Here is a 13,735-nt window from a genome sequence, read left to right as displayed (position 1 = left end):
CGGTTAGCCCAATTAACCCCTTGTGCCTAGAAAAGTGTTTCTATTAATCTAACGCACAATAGACTTGCAACCTATGTTCCAAACTTACTCTAGCATGGCAATTCTATGAATGTAAAGACAAGTATTGAATTGTTCAAAGTAAATGCTCAAAGTAAAAAGAGAGAGATGAACGCGGCGATGTTTTGCCGAGGTATCGGAGAGTCGCCACTCCCCACTAGTTCTCGTTGGAGCACCCGCGCAAGGGTGTAGCTCCCCCTTGATCCGCCCAAGGATCAAGTGCTCTCTACGGGTTGATTCTTCGACACTCCGTCGCGGCGAATTACCCAAAGCCGCTCACAACTTGAGTCGGGTCACCCACAAGCTTCGTCGGGTGATCACCAAGCTCCCAATCACCACCAAGCCATCTAGGTGATGGCGATCACCAAGAGTAACAAGCATGAACTCTCACTTGACCACGCGAAGCCTAATGAGAAGATGGATGCACACTTTGCTACTCTTGATTCACTAATGAGGCTACTCTCTTGGATTTTCAAATCACAATCATCTCACTAGGACCTTGCTCTTCTTGGCACTTACAAACGTATTTCTCAGCTGTTGGAATGAGCAAAAGTGACTCCACACACGAGTGGAGCTTCTATTTATAAGGCAGCCTGAAAAACAACCGTTATGAGCTTCTGTGGGGTGACCGGACGCTCCGGTCAGTTCAACCCGCATTCCAGTGTTTAAGTGTTGACCGGACGCTGAACGGTCCGGTCGCAGAATTCCTTCTCTGAAACTTTACTGGAGTCGACCGGACGCTGCCTCTCAGCGTCCGGTCACTTGACCTCTCCAGCGTCCGGTCGCACCGAACGCAATCACCTTGGTCAAATGAACTGATAGGACCCTACGGCCAGCGTCCGGTCAACATTTGACCCTCCATTCACTTCCAACTCTCGATCATATGTGAATGAAGTTTGCTTCATTGGATCTTAGGCAAATGTAGGAGCTACCTAGTGCTAGTTTTAACAAGTGTGCACCACACATAACTCACTAGACTCACCTAGGTCAAGCTACCCGTCTATACCCCCTTAATAGTATGGCCAAAGGAAAAACAAAGTCCTAAACTACTCTAAGTGTCTCTCCAACTCCAATCGACACTTAGAACTAGTTATCCTTAACCTTGTCGTCCATCCTTTGAAAACCGAAACGATTTCCATCGTAGGGGCATGACCACCTCGATTGCCCAATCAATCTCCATTACCATGACCTAACTTAATTGCCTCTGTAAAACACACGTTAGTCATAGTAATCTTGTATTGTCATTAATCACCGAAATCCAACTAGGGGCCTAGATGCTTTCAGCCGCGTAGGCGTCAGCAGGGAGCTTCACCGGTGAGCCGCATCGCTGCTGCCATCGGTATCGGCGCATCGCTGGCTCGCTGCGTTAGGCGAAACGCCACGGCCTCCTCGGCCCTCGCAGACCCGCGTGCTGCCGCACGGGGATGTTTCCCGTCTCCTTCTCCTGGAAGCAACTACGTACTCAGTACGTACTGGAGTAGCGCTATGATGACTGGCTGGGCCGATGGGGGATGCCTCGTTTTGGGCCGAGGGGGGTGCACAAAGGGTGAAATATTTCTACTAATATGGTACTTTCGATTTTGGCCTAGGTGCCTGGGCATCCAGTGGGCCTAACTGGGCTTCGCCCATGCTTATAACGAGGCCCTAGTATACTGCTATGCTTAAAAATACTGTCAATTTTCAGCCTGTTCGTTTGGCATTGGCTCATCGTAAACGATCGTAAATTTCCAGCCGAAACAGTATTTTTTTCTCACACAAACCAGCCAGCAGTACTTCTTTACGAACCAGCAACAATACGAACCAGCCAATCGAACATGCTATTTATGCCCACAACGGTCGGAAAACGATGTAGGGAGAGATGCATGCATCACTTTCACTTTGGCTTGTCTGTTGGTTGTGCAGTTTCCACCAGAAATCCCCCAAAAAATGGAGAATCAAATCTCGCGTAGTTTAAGAGCAAGGAGCATGCGTGATCTTGGGCAATATAAAATTGACCCGGTCACGCTTAATTCAAAGAGTATGGAGATTGTTCTTAGCTTATGCAAGTCGGACGCACTAATCCGCGAAAGTTCAGTCAATTTGAATCCTTTTCTGGTAGAAAATAATTCCCACCCTTTCCCTATTGGACAGTGCTGTGTTCGGCCGAGCAACTTGCGCTCACCACTCATTTTCAACTAGTGTGTGACATCATGGCTGACGCAAGCTGAAAAATTTAAAACATTTACTTTTAATTTTTATAACTTCTGAACGGTGTATCCATTTTTAATTCCGTCTGCACCGGTATGTTTTACATGACGATACAAACAAAACTAGACCACACTTGCATATGTTTCGAATAATTTTATTCTAATAACAATTTATGTGTATTAACTTATCACATATAACTTATAGCCTATAACTTATATCATATGACTTGGAAACATAAAAATTATGAAACATAACTTATGTACAAAAGTTATTAAACACAAAGAAACGAATTAACTCATAACTTATGCCAAAACTTAGAAACACGAAAGTTATTAAACACAAAGGAACGAATTAACTTATAATTTATACCAAACCTTGGAAAACATAAAAAAAATATGAAACAAAACATATGTACAAAAGTTATTAAACACAAATGAACGAATTAACTTATAATTTATACCAAAACATGAAAAATATAAAAATTATAAAACACAACCTATGTATAAAAGTTATCAAACACAATTTATGTACATAAGTTATTCTATACAACTTATGTACATAAGTAATTATATACAACTTGTGTACATAAATTATATGTTATAAGTTAGTATACATAAATTATTTTGAGGAAAAAGTATACATAAATTATTATTAGAAAAATCAAAATATATGTAAGTGGAATTTAGTTTTGTTCGTCTCATTGCATAGAACACACAGATGCAGATAAAATTAAAAATAGATATATCACTCAGAAGTTAAGAAAGGGGTCGGCTGGACTAAATTTTTTTACTGTTCATATTGAAAAACATTGTACATAATAAAATATTGTGAGAGAGAAAATATTGTTCCAGCTAAAAAAACAGCCAACCAGCCGAACACTGCCTAAAGCATTTGAAAGTAAATGTTTTGATTTTTAAAGAGTGACGTCAGGGCAGCATGCAGCGTTGCAGACTGGGCTCGGGGCGCATGCAGATTGCGTGCGAGCACGCGCGTCCTGACAAACGGAGCAAAGAAGTGAACGCTCGTCGAATTGGATTCGTGTATGCAAGTGCATCCAGAAGTAGTTTCGGAGAGAAAAAAAATCTACATAACCCGTCCAACTATTCAGGGGAACTACTTCACCCCTAAACTATAAGATTGGATTTTTTATCTCTGAATTTTTTTAAAACCTGTCAAATAACCCTTCAGTGGTTTTGGACGATGATTTTGTTACGGTGTCAGTAGTTTTGTCTTTTATTTATTTATTTATTTATTTATTTTCTGTTAAATCTTTAAAAAATCATAGTAAATCACAGAAAAAATCATAAAATGGAAAATTTAATTTTGTTGAATTCCACATGAGTAGATCTACAGAGTGAACATATAATATGTTATGCTTTAGTACAAAGTTTTTGCTATTACTTTAGGTCTATGTTTTTCTGTAATTAATCGGAATAATTTATAGTTGCAGCTTCTATGATTTAATTGTAGTGAAATTTTTATGATGGTCTAATTATTGTATGCTTGAATTGTAGTAAAACTTTCATTCTCATTGGATCGTGTATAACTTAGTTATAGACAAAGCATAGATTTAACAAGCATAAACGAGATTTAACAAGTATAAACCTAAATAAATCTATAACTAAGTTATACATGATCCAATGAGTATGGAATTTTTACTATAATTCAAGCATACAATAATTATCCCCCCCTAAAAATTTCACCACAATTGGACAATAAAAACTACAGCTACGAATTATTCCATTTAATTACAGAAAAACATAGATCTAAAGCTACAACAAAAACTTTGTACTAAAGAATATCATATTATATGTTCATTATGTAGATCTACTTATGTGGAGTAAAAAAATTAGATTTTTTATTTTATGATTTTTCTGTGATTTACTATGATTTTTCAAAGATTTAACGGAAAATAAATAAAAAAGAAAAAGACAAAACCTCTGTCACTATAGCAAAACCACCGTCCGAAACCAGTTGGAGGTTATTTGACCGGGTTTGGAAAGTTCAGGGATAGAAAATCTGGTTTTATAGTTTAAGAGTGAAATAGTCCATACTTAATAGTTGGAGGTTATTTAGATTTTTTCCTTTCATAGATATATAATATATACTACTGTCAGAATTCTTGCTCACATCACATCATCCGAGAGGAAGACTGAAACTGTCAATGCCAAATTGCCAATGTCGTTGTGGATCCGTCGGTGGTTAGTGAGAGGCAAACACCAAGGGCGTGATTGGTTGTAGACTAAGCCTTGAGCTAGGATGGCCAGGCTACGCAGGACCAAAAAAGCTAGGTTGAGCTTGTAAAAGTGGTCGTGTTTGGTTGTTTTTGTTGGTGGTCTAATACGAGACGGAATTGTGTTTGGTTGCATACATGCATTAGTTTTTTGGGTGTCTGACGCATGGGTCCCTGCATCCTGGGTGAATCAAGTCATCCTGCATCATGAGGGAAGGAGAAATTCAGAAGACGGAGACATACAGAATAAAGGAGGGCAAACGAATAAAAAGATACAGACAAAAAGTACGAGTAGGACAGCCAAAAACAACGTAAGCGTACGGAGAGATGCAGGATATCCTTCGGACACCCCAGTTGGGACAACCAATCACCGCCCAAGATTCCAGCCGACGCTGACACTCCCTTATTACACGAGTTAAACAACATTGTGCTGTCCTGCAGCGTGCAAGCACAAGGCACCCACGCAGCTCCTGCCGCCTGCAAAATTCTACTTCATCATCGTACAATTTGACCGGTCAGCGCGACATGCTGGTAGGTCGCCAGTTGCCACAGAATAAGCGGCGTTCAACAGTGTATCTCCATCAGGATCTCACAGTGTATCTCCATCAGGATCTCACATTCTCGTGCTCCAGCATATTCGCTAGGTCGTATTTGACTTATAAATCATAACTTATAAGTCAACAAATAATACTTTTCTTTTACACTAAAACAGTCAACAATATTTTCAGTCATAATTTATAAACCAAGCCAGCCTAAACGAACAGGGCCAACTTGGTGCTAGCTCACTGCTCACCGTGTGGGAACACTTGATGCACACATGGTGTTGGAGATTCCAAAAGCTCCCGTCACATGCTTTCACAGATGAAGACTGGTGACCCTAGTCAACATTCTCATCCGCTTTATGTACACTTATATTTTCCTTTGGTTATTTAACCCTCCATATTTGATCCACCCCACCCCACCCACACCCCCATCATATTTTTAATTTGTTTTTCATGAGGATTCCTTGTCTGGTTTTGGTGTGATATGACATAGTACAGTTAAAAATGATATCAGGTGTCTTCTGTTACCGTGTGTTTCTTCTTCGGGGGCCTAGTGGAATGGAATCAATGTGTCTCTACTTTTTAGGATGAGACCGTCATGGCTCTTATTGTTGAACGGATGGGATGGTTCTAGTTTATTGTTTGGTTTAAAGATTGGACTACATGGGATGGATGACATTTTCAACACCGTTTAGTAACTATTAGTCAAGGGGCCCACATATCAGCCATTGCACACACCTTCTTCCTTTCTTCTTCGCGCATTCACCGAGCCATCACATCGCCGCCATCACAAGTGCCACGTTCGCCGGGCCGTCCTCGTCCCACGCTGACGCCTCTCAAGCCCAGTGGGCCTTGCGCCCTATGATGTTGTCGTCGCCCCGGGACCGTGCCTAGGGACGGAGCTAGAGCAAATTAATTCGAGAGGGGTGCGTTTGCCCTTGTGGTGAATGATTTTCAATTTGTGGGTGTATATATGGTAAAAATTTGGCTCTAACTAACTTTTTTCCATTTTTTATGTGCGTGCGGCCATACCCCCTAAAATGAATATGGATTTGCCCATGGCCACGCTGCCCTCACCGCGTAGTTGTGCCCTACTCTTTGCACCCGCCATTGTCGCGAGCCATATGCTGCCCTTGGCCACCGGGTCACCCTCGCTGCAACCTACGCCGCCCTTAGCCCAGGTCACGCCCAGTGCCACCCTCGTATGTTTAATTTGTTTTTTTTTTTCATGAGGATTCCTCTTTTGATTTTGGTGTGCATATATATTGCATAGTACAGTTTAAAAATGATATATGATGTCTTCTCTAAAATAGAGTGGAAGGATATCTAGGTTGTCGTGGTAGGATAGCACTACTAGTTACCATCCATATCACTAGGATAACCACAATGTGTTATATAGACAGCTCATGGGGCTCCAGAGATCATCCGATATATATTCATATTCTCATCGTTCCTTCATCAAAACAATGATGCGCAACTTTATAATTCCTCCATTTTAAATTATAAGCCAGTTTGGCTTGGCTTTTCTAGATTCATCGTTTTACTGTTACATAGACAAAGGAAGGTGTTAGTGAAAAAAGTTTGTTGCTAGGTTTTCTCGGTAAATAATGTCTTCCCTAGCATCATCGTTTTCTCACAACGTAGTGTTAGATCTATCTTTGCGACAAGGGAAACGACTAATGTCCTACCTGATACACCCCACATCACATTATGCGTTTGCACGATCCACCGACGTTCCGTTGGTGTGTGTGATCAATTGATGCAGCAGGGTGGCGCCCGGTTGCTCCCTCAGATCCTACACCATAATAGTGACTTTCATTTCGTTTGGACCAGTTCACATCTCCACCTACATATCATTGTACATCTCTCTCCATAACTGCATGTTGGATCGGTGGACGGTGGATCCATATCCACAGAGAGTATATTGGACGATGAGAGGAATGTTGCGTCCTTCACAGTCATAGCTAGCAAACGTGGATCAATGGCCAAGATCATACGTAGAACGCCGTCACATTTCTCTCGGCCATGGATCAAGCATCATATATTCACAATATGTACTACTCTATATATAAAACAAGCACTTACGTACTAACAAAGTACCGCTGAAGTTGTAGGCAAAGTCTCTGATCGAAAAGCAGCAGGTGATGCCGTGATGGCAATGCAAAAGGCCATGGCAAGTTGCCATGACACATGGATGCAGACAATGCTGCATGTGAGATCTACCGAGTGGCCAAGAGAACCTAAACGGCCTAAAACGCTAAAACTAGTCCACGCCTACGGATAAAAATCAGATACCAACACAGTGGGAGAAAAAGTATCGCTTAAAGGTAAAGGCTGCTGCGTCGTTAGGTAAACTAATTATTTGAGAAAGCCCCATCATTGGTACTCTGAAGAGTCTCCCACGTGCCAAATCAACGGATACTACAACAGAAGGAAATTGTTACTACTCCGTCCGTACTGGCCTAGCATTTTGTAGCCTTTTTTCCAGTACAGTGTTACACATGGCTTTACCACTTTTGGTGCCTTGTAGTTGCAGGGTCAGTGGTCCTCAAACACGCCTACGCATATGCATGTGACGCCAAAACGCTCTACTAGCATCATATATATACGTACTCGATAGTATACCTACAGTATGTGAGACATATATATATACGTATATTCTTTTGGTAGCGCACTAGGGCACTAACGCATAGATGCTCTGCCATGTTGGTTTGTTAATGATCAGGTCAACACAGCAGCTGACTAGGACTTGGACTCGACCGGCAGATTCGTCGGTTGGAGCAAGGACGCAAATTTGTTGCTCAGTTGTGCTTATCTGAATCCGTAATATGCATGCATGGTTAGCTGTTCGGCTGCTCAGTTGTGCACTGTGACGTATGCAGCTGCAGCCACAGCAGGGCTGCCTCAACGTGCTTTGGTTCGTCCCATGTCGTCAGCTAGACCGATAACAGCAAGCAAAATGCGGTAATAAAAACTAAAAACCTTTCCCGCACAGACTCGAGGCAAGCTCACGATTAACCGTGGTGATTCGCTTCGGCAAGTTTAGGCTTAGCCGACAGAATCAAGCAGAGTTGGTTCGGCACGCTTTGTTCGGCTGTGAAATTCGTGTAACGATCTTCTGGGCCGTGAATTATCGGAACGGCTTGGTGTCCATGGGCTGGTGAAATGCAGGATTTGAGGCCCGTTAAGTTGGTGCAGCACAGAAGACGAATCCAGGGACTGACTACATATGTTCTGGAAGATTTCTCCGTTTGTTGTCTTCCACTTTTTCAGCAAATCAAAATTTGCCACGTCATATGTGACAAAAAAATAAAACAAAAATACCCCACATATACGTCATATGACAACTTCTGGAAGATTTTTATGCTTGCTATCTTCCACTTTCAGGAAATCACAATTTGGAATGAAAAAAAAAGTGACAGCACATGTACGACACGTGTCCAATAGGAATAGAAACAACTTAGAACAGAAAAACAAAATTTGAAAGGACAAAAAAATGACAGCACATGCACAGTACGTTCCAGCCAATAGAAACAGCTTACAACAGAAAATTAAAATCTGGAATGACAAAAAAAAATTGACAGCATATGTACAACAAATGGACAACAAAACATCAGAGAGAGAGACGAGAGGCTCGGCTACGCATGACAGCTCCTGGCCGGGCCACCCATCCGGCCATCCGTGGTGCAGCTCACGGGCATCACTTGATGGCCCATGGCCCACCGAGCAAAGGGCTTCGACGGGTTGATGCGCCGTGCGCGCCTACGGAAGCCTATAAAAAAAAACGAATCTCTATAAAGATCTGAACCACACAAAAGTGGAAGAGAACAAGGCAAGAAATATGTTGGAAGATATTTAGAAATAGCGTTGGAAAAAGTCCATTTTATCTTCCTGAACTATCCTCAAAGTCTAGTTTTCCTCCCTAAACTCCAAAACTAGATAAACCACCACCCTCAACTTTTAAAACCGTTCATTTTACCTCCCTGACTCGGTTATAGGTGATTTTCAAATATGGTTTTGTCTTTTTTTTGGCTATTTTAAAAAAAATCATAGTAAATCATGAAAAAATCATAAAATGGAAAATCTAATTTTTTTGACTCCACATGAGTAGATCTACACAATGAATATATAATATGGTATGCTTTAGTACAAAGTTTTTCCTATAGCTTTAGATCTATGATTTTATGTAATTAATTCAAACCTTGAGTTTCTACCGTCCAATTCTGGTGAAATTTTTATAGTGGACTAATTATTATATGATTGAATTGTAATAAAAATTCCATGCTCATTGGATCATGTATAACTGAGTTATAGATTTTTTTATTTTTATGCTTGTTAAATAGTTTTAAAATAGTTAAAAGTGTGCAAAAATAGAAACTATTATGAAATTTTTTACTGCAGTTAAAGAATACAATAATTAGATCACCATAAAAATTTCACCACAATTGGACCATAGAAACTACAGCTATGAATTAACTATAGAAAAGCATAGATCTAAAGCTACAGAAAAACTTTATACTAAAGCATAGCATATTATATGTGTACTGTGTAGATCTACTCATGTGGAGTCTAGAAAAATTAGATTTTCCATTTTATAATTTTTCTAGGATTTACTATGATTTTTTAAAAATCCAACCAAAATAAAAAAAGAAAAAGACAAAACCGTCTTTGAAAACCACCTATAGCAGGGTCAGGAAGGTAAAATGGATAATTTTAAAAGTTGAGAGAGGTGGTTTACCCAATTTTATAGTTTAAGGAGGAAAACTAAACTTCGAGGATAGTTCAAGAAGGTAATCTGAACTTTTTCTCTCTCCCTTTCCCACGGCAACGATCTGTGGGGCGGTCCTTGTCCACCTTGAACCCTGGCTATGCTAACCCATGTGCGAATCTACCGGGTTTGTTTTATACAGAGGTTGAATCCTTCTTTTATAAAGCAAACTATAAGAACGCTCCGCGCGTGGCTGCGGGAAGCGCCGGTAAAATTATACTGCTTATATTTACTAATATATAAATGAATAAATATCATAATACATGTTAGTGGATGATTTTTAGTATATTCTGGTGTGGACAACTAAATATATGTTAGTAAATAATATGTTTTGCTAATGTGAATAGTTTGAATGAAGACATAATGACATGCGTTAGTTGGATGCTGATGTGGGCACTTTGAATGAAAAGATAGTTATATGTGCTAGATAGTGGGATGTTTTCGTGAATGCTGATGTAGACACTTTGTATGGCAAGATAAATAGTTACATGCGCTAGATAGTGGGATGTTTTAGTGGATGCTGATGTGGATACTTTACATGATAAGCTAAATTGCTAATGGAGTTTAAAAATATAAGATATATAGAATATTATAGAATATAGATATAGATAAAAGAGTACAAATTGGCGAAAAAACCAGCTTGTGAGAAAGACCAATAAGAACGTGCCACACAGGATCAGCCATCTCCACCAAACCCCAGCTTCGAGAGACTGAATTGAAACTCAAAGTAACAAACTATCATATAAATTCTTCCTCATGCCACTATTTAATATGCTTCTTTCAGCTCTCTTTTCTTTTCGTTGTGCTTTTGGTCTTCCTCCTCTATGGTAAATTCGGCGCTTACCAATAAGTAGGTAGCTTGCAATGTTTTTTACTTTCTCTTAATGAAATACGTGCATAGGCATGGCCGTGAAAAAAATTAGTACGCTTCAAGGACTTCCTCCATTTCACTTCCACTAGTTGAGTCTTCAGCTATCCATGGCTCTTCAATTAGAATCCTTCACTTTTAAAGAAGTTAAATCATAGTTTTTGCATCCTAAGGAGCACCAATTAGTAAGCCAATCCTGCATACCTGTGGGACTCTGTCCCACACTCCCATCCCAAGGCTTCTTTGAAGATGGTCCACACAAACTTAGCTAGTACTACTTTCGTCTTATAAAGAATGCAATTATAGGTTACGTGCCATGTAAAGTGGTTCATGTTTGACCAAATTTCTAGTAAATAGTATTCATATTTATGACTCAAAATTAATTTATTATAAAAATACATTTCGTAATCAATCTAATGATATTTATTTGATATTATAAATATTTATACTTTTTTATCTATAATTGGTCAACGTTGATATACTAACACGTGACACTGTTCCAGAATTATATTCTTTTGGGGGCGGAGGGAGTACTATGAAGTGGAAGAAGACATGATAAACCATTTCCAAGGCGTAAATGCTACAAAGAGGTCGCCCGACGCTAGACTCCTCTCCGGACGCGTGGTGTGACATGCACCACAACTTTTCCTCACTGTTGCACTCGCCGCTCGCCAAAATAAATAAAAAACAAAATCAACTCCTGGTCGCCTCGCCTCGCTCCGCTTAACTCAGCATGCACCACCTGCCAAACAAGCTCCTCTCTCTTGTGCTTTCCTGCTGCTCCACTCTCTCTCTCTCTCTCTCTTGCCCACTCAGGTGCACGTCCTCCTAAAAGCTCTAGTTTGGTTTTGATGATTTGATGAAACCCTAGGTGTTAATCCTTTGTTCTAAGTGAGCATGAGATAGGATAGTATTTTTCAAGTGGTGGAGCAAATGATGAAGATCATGATGACGGTGATGGCCATGATGATGATCAAGTGCTCGGGCTTGAAAAAGAAGAAAGAGAAAAATAAAATGCTCAAGGCAAAGGTGATATCCATAGGAGCTCTTTGTTTTGGTGATCGAGACACTTAGTGAGTATGATCACATTTAAGATAGATAGCCATACTATTAAGAGGGGAGAAGCTCGTATCAAAATGCAGTTATCAAAGTGTCACTAGATGTTCTAACTCATTACATATGCATTTATATTCTAGTGAGTGCTAACACCCTTAAAAATGTTTATGAAAATATGCTAACACACGTGCACAAGGTGATACACTTGGTGGTTGGCATATTTGAGCAAGGGTGATGAAGTTGATGAAGTCAAGGAGATCATTGGAGTTGACTGGACATAGGACCGGACGCTGGACCTGCTTGTTCGGTCAGTGGTGAATTAGTGGTGTGGCCTCGGTCTTGATGACCGGACTCTAGAGGCGATGATGACCGGACTTAGTGGAGGTGCGTTCGGTCAGAGGTGACGTACGCTGACATTAGCAAACTTGGTGCTCAGAGAGGATCGGACGCTGCCGTGCGTTCGGTCGTAGTTGATCTGATGCGTCCGATCAAGAAAAAATGGCTCTAGATCATCTCTAGAAGTGACCTGACGTCGGCGGTGGTGAGTCAGGTCAGTGCTTTAGTGCGTCTGATCATTGGCCTCGTGGGCACAGGGGCACGCGTCCTAACATAGGCTCGGTGTGTCTGGTCGCCTCGCGGGTGCATCCGATCGCGACTTAATGCGCTGGCGCGGAGCGAGCTGACCGTTGGAGATCTATGGCTCATATTTGACGACGGGGACACGTGGCGTGAATATGTGGACCGAACACTAGGCGTCGCGCATCCGGTCAGACCGACCAGTGCGTCTGGTCAGCGTGAGGCTGACTGCCTATTGAGCCCAACGACTCTATTTCATGGGGTTCCTATTTAAGCCCTATGGCCGGCTCTAGCTCACTCTCTTGGCTAGTTTCATTGACATAACAACCTAGTGAGCTAAGCCAAAGCCCTCCCACTCATTTACTTCATTGATTCATCATCTTTGTGAGATTGGGAGTGAATCCAAGTGCATTGCTTGAGTGATTGCATCTAGAGGCACTTGGTGATTGTGTTTCGCTGTGGGGTTTGCTTGTTTCTCTTAGTGGTTGTCGCCACCTAGACGCCTTGCTGCAGTGAGGATCATTGAGTGGGGGAAGGTGCTTGCCTTTGGCTCCTATCATGGTGATTGTGTGGGGGTTCTTGACATTTTCCCAGCAGGGAGCCAAAAGGTACTCTAGTGGTTAGTTGTGTGATGCCTATTAGCACGTGAACCTCCAAGTGAGTGAATCACCACAACAAGGACTAGCTTGCCAGCAAGCAAGTGAACCTCGATGAAAAATTATTGTGTCATCTTGTCTTTGAGGATTTCATTGGTATTCATTGTAATTGATTGATCGTCTCTTGCCACGGCGGTATAACTCACTACCTCTCTTGTTCATTTACTTTAGTGTAGCTAGGCTCTTTAGTGTAATTAGTTTTGAGAGCTAGTTTGTGTCTTATCTAGTGGTTAGTGAGGCTCTTTAGTTAGTCTTTGAGAACTCACTAACTTAGTAGTAGTGACTTAGCCTCTTGTGTGATTTAGAGACCATAGATAGCTAGAATTGTGGATAGGAGCCTTGCATTTTGAGTAGGCTAGTGCAATACTTGCTTCGCTTCATAATTGTCTAACCACTTGGCTTAAGTGTTGTTGTAGAAATTTTTATAGGTTATTCAGCCCCCTCTAGCCATTAGGACCTTTCACCTCCCCCACCCTGGTGGCATCCCTCCCCTGACCCTGGCGTCCTCACCCACTGGGAGTCCTCAATGCCGTAGATCCGGTGGCCCTTTCCCCTACCCAGGCAAGATCCATACAGGTGGCGTGGTGGTGTTGTAGGGGAGTGAGCGGCTCTCCCCCACCTCAGCGTGGCACCCTCTCTCACCCTGACGACCGATCTCCCCCCACCCCAGCGCCCAAGGCACTCCTCGCCCCTAGTGGCGGTGGTGCTCACGTGTAGCCTCTCACCGCCATCTTTGACCCCGACGACCAGAATCGACCGGTCTAGTCTTCCCCTCCCCTATGTCCTATATGC

Source organism: Miscanthus floridulus, chromosome 18, assembly GCF_019320115.1.
Source record: "Miscanthus floridulus cultivar M001 chromosome 18, ASM1932011v1, whole genome shotgun sequence".
In the NCBI taxonomy this organism is placed as follows: domain Eukaryota; kingdom Viridiplantae; phylum Streptophyta; class Magnoliopsida; order Poales; family Poaceae; genus Miscanthus; species Miscanthus floridulus.
The sequence above is the reverse complement of the archived record's forward strand: the minus strand, read 5'-3'. Positions refer to the sequence as shown.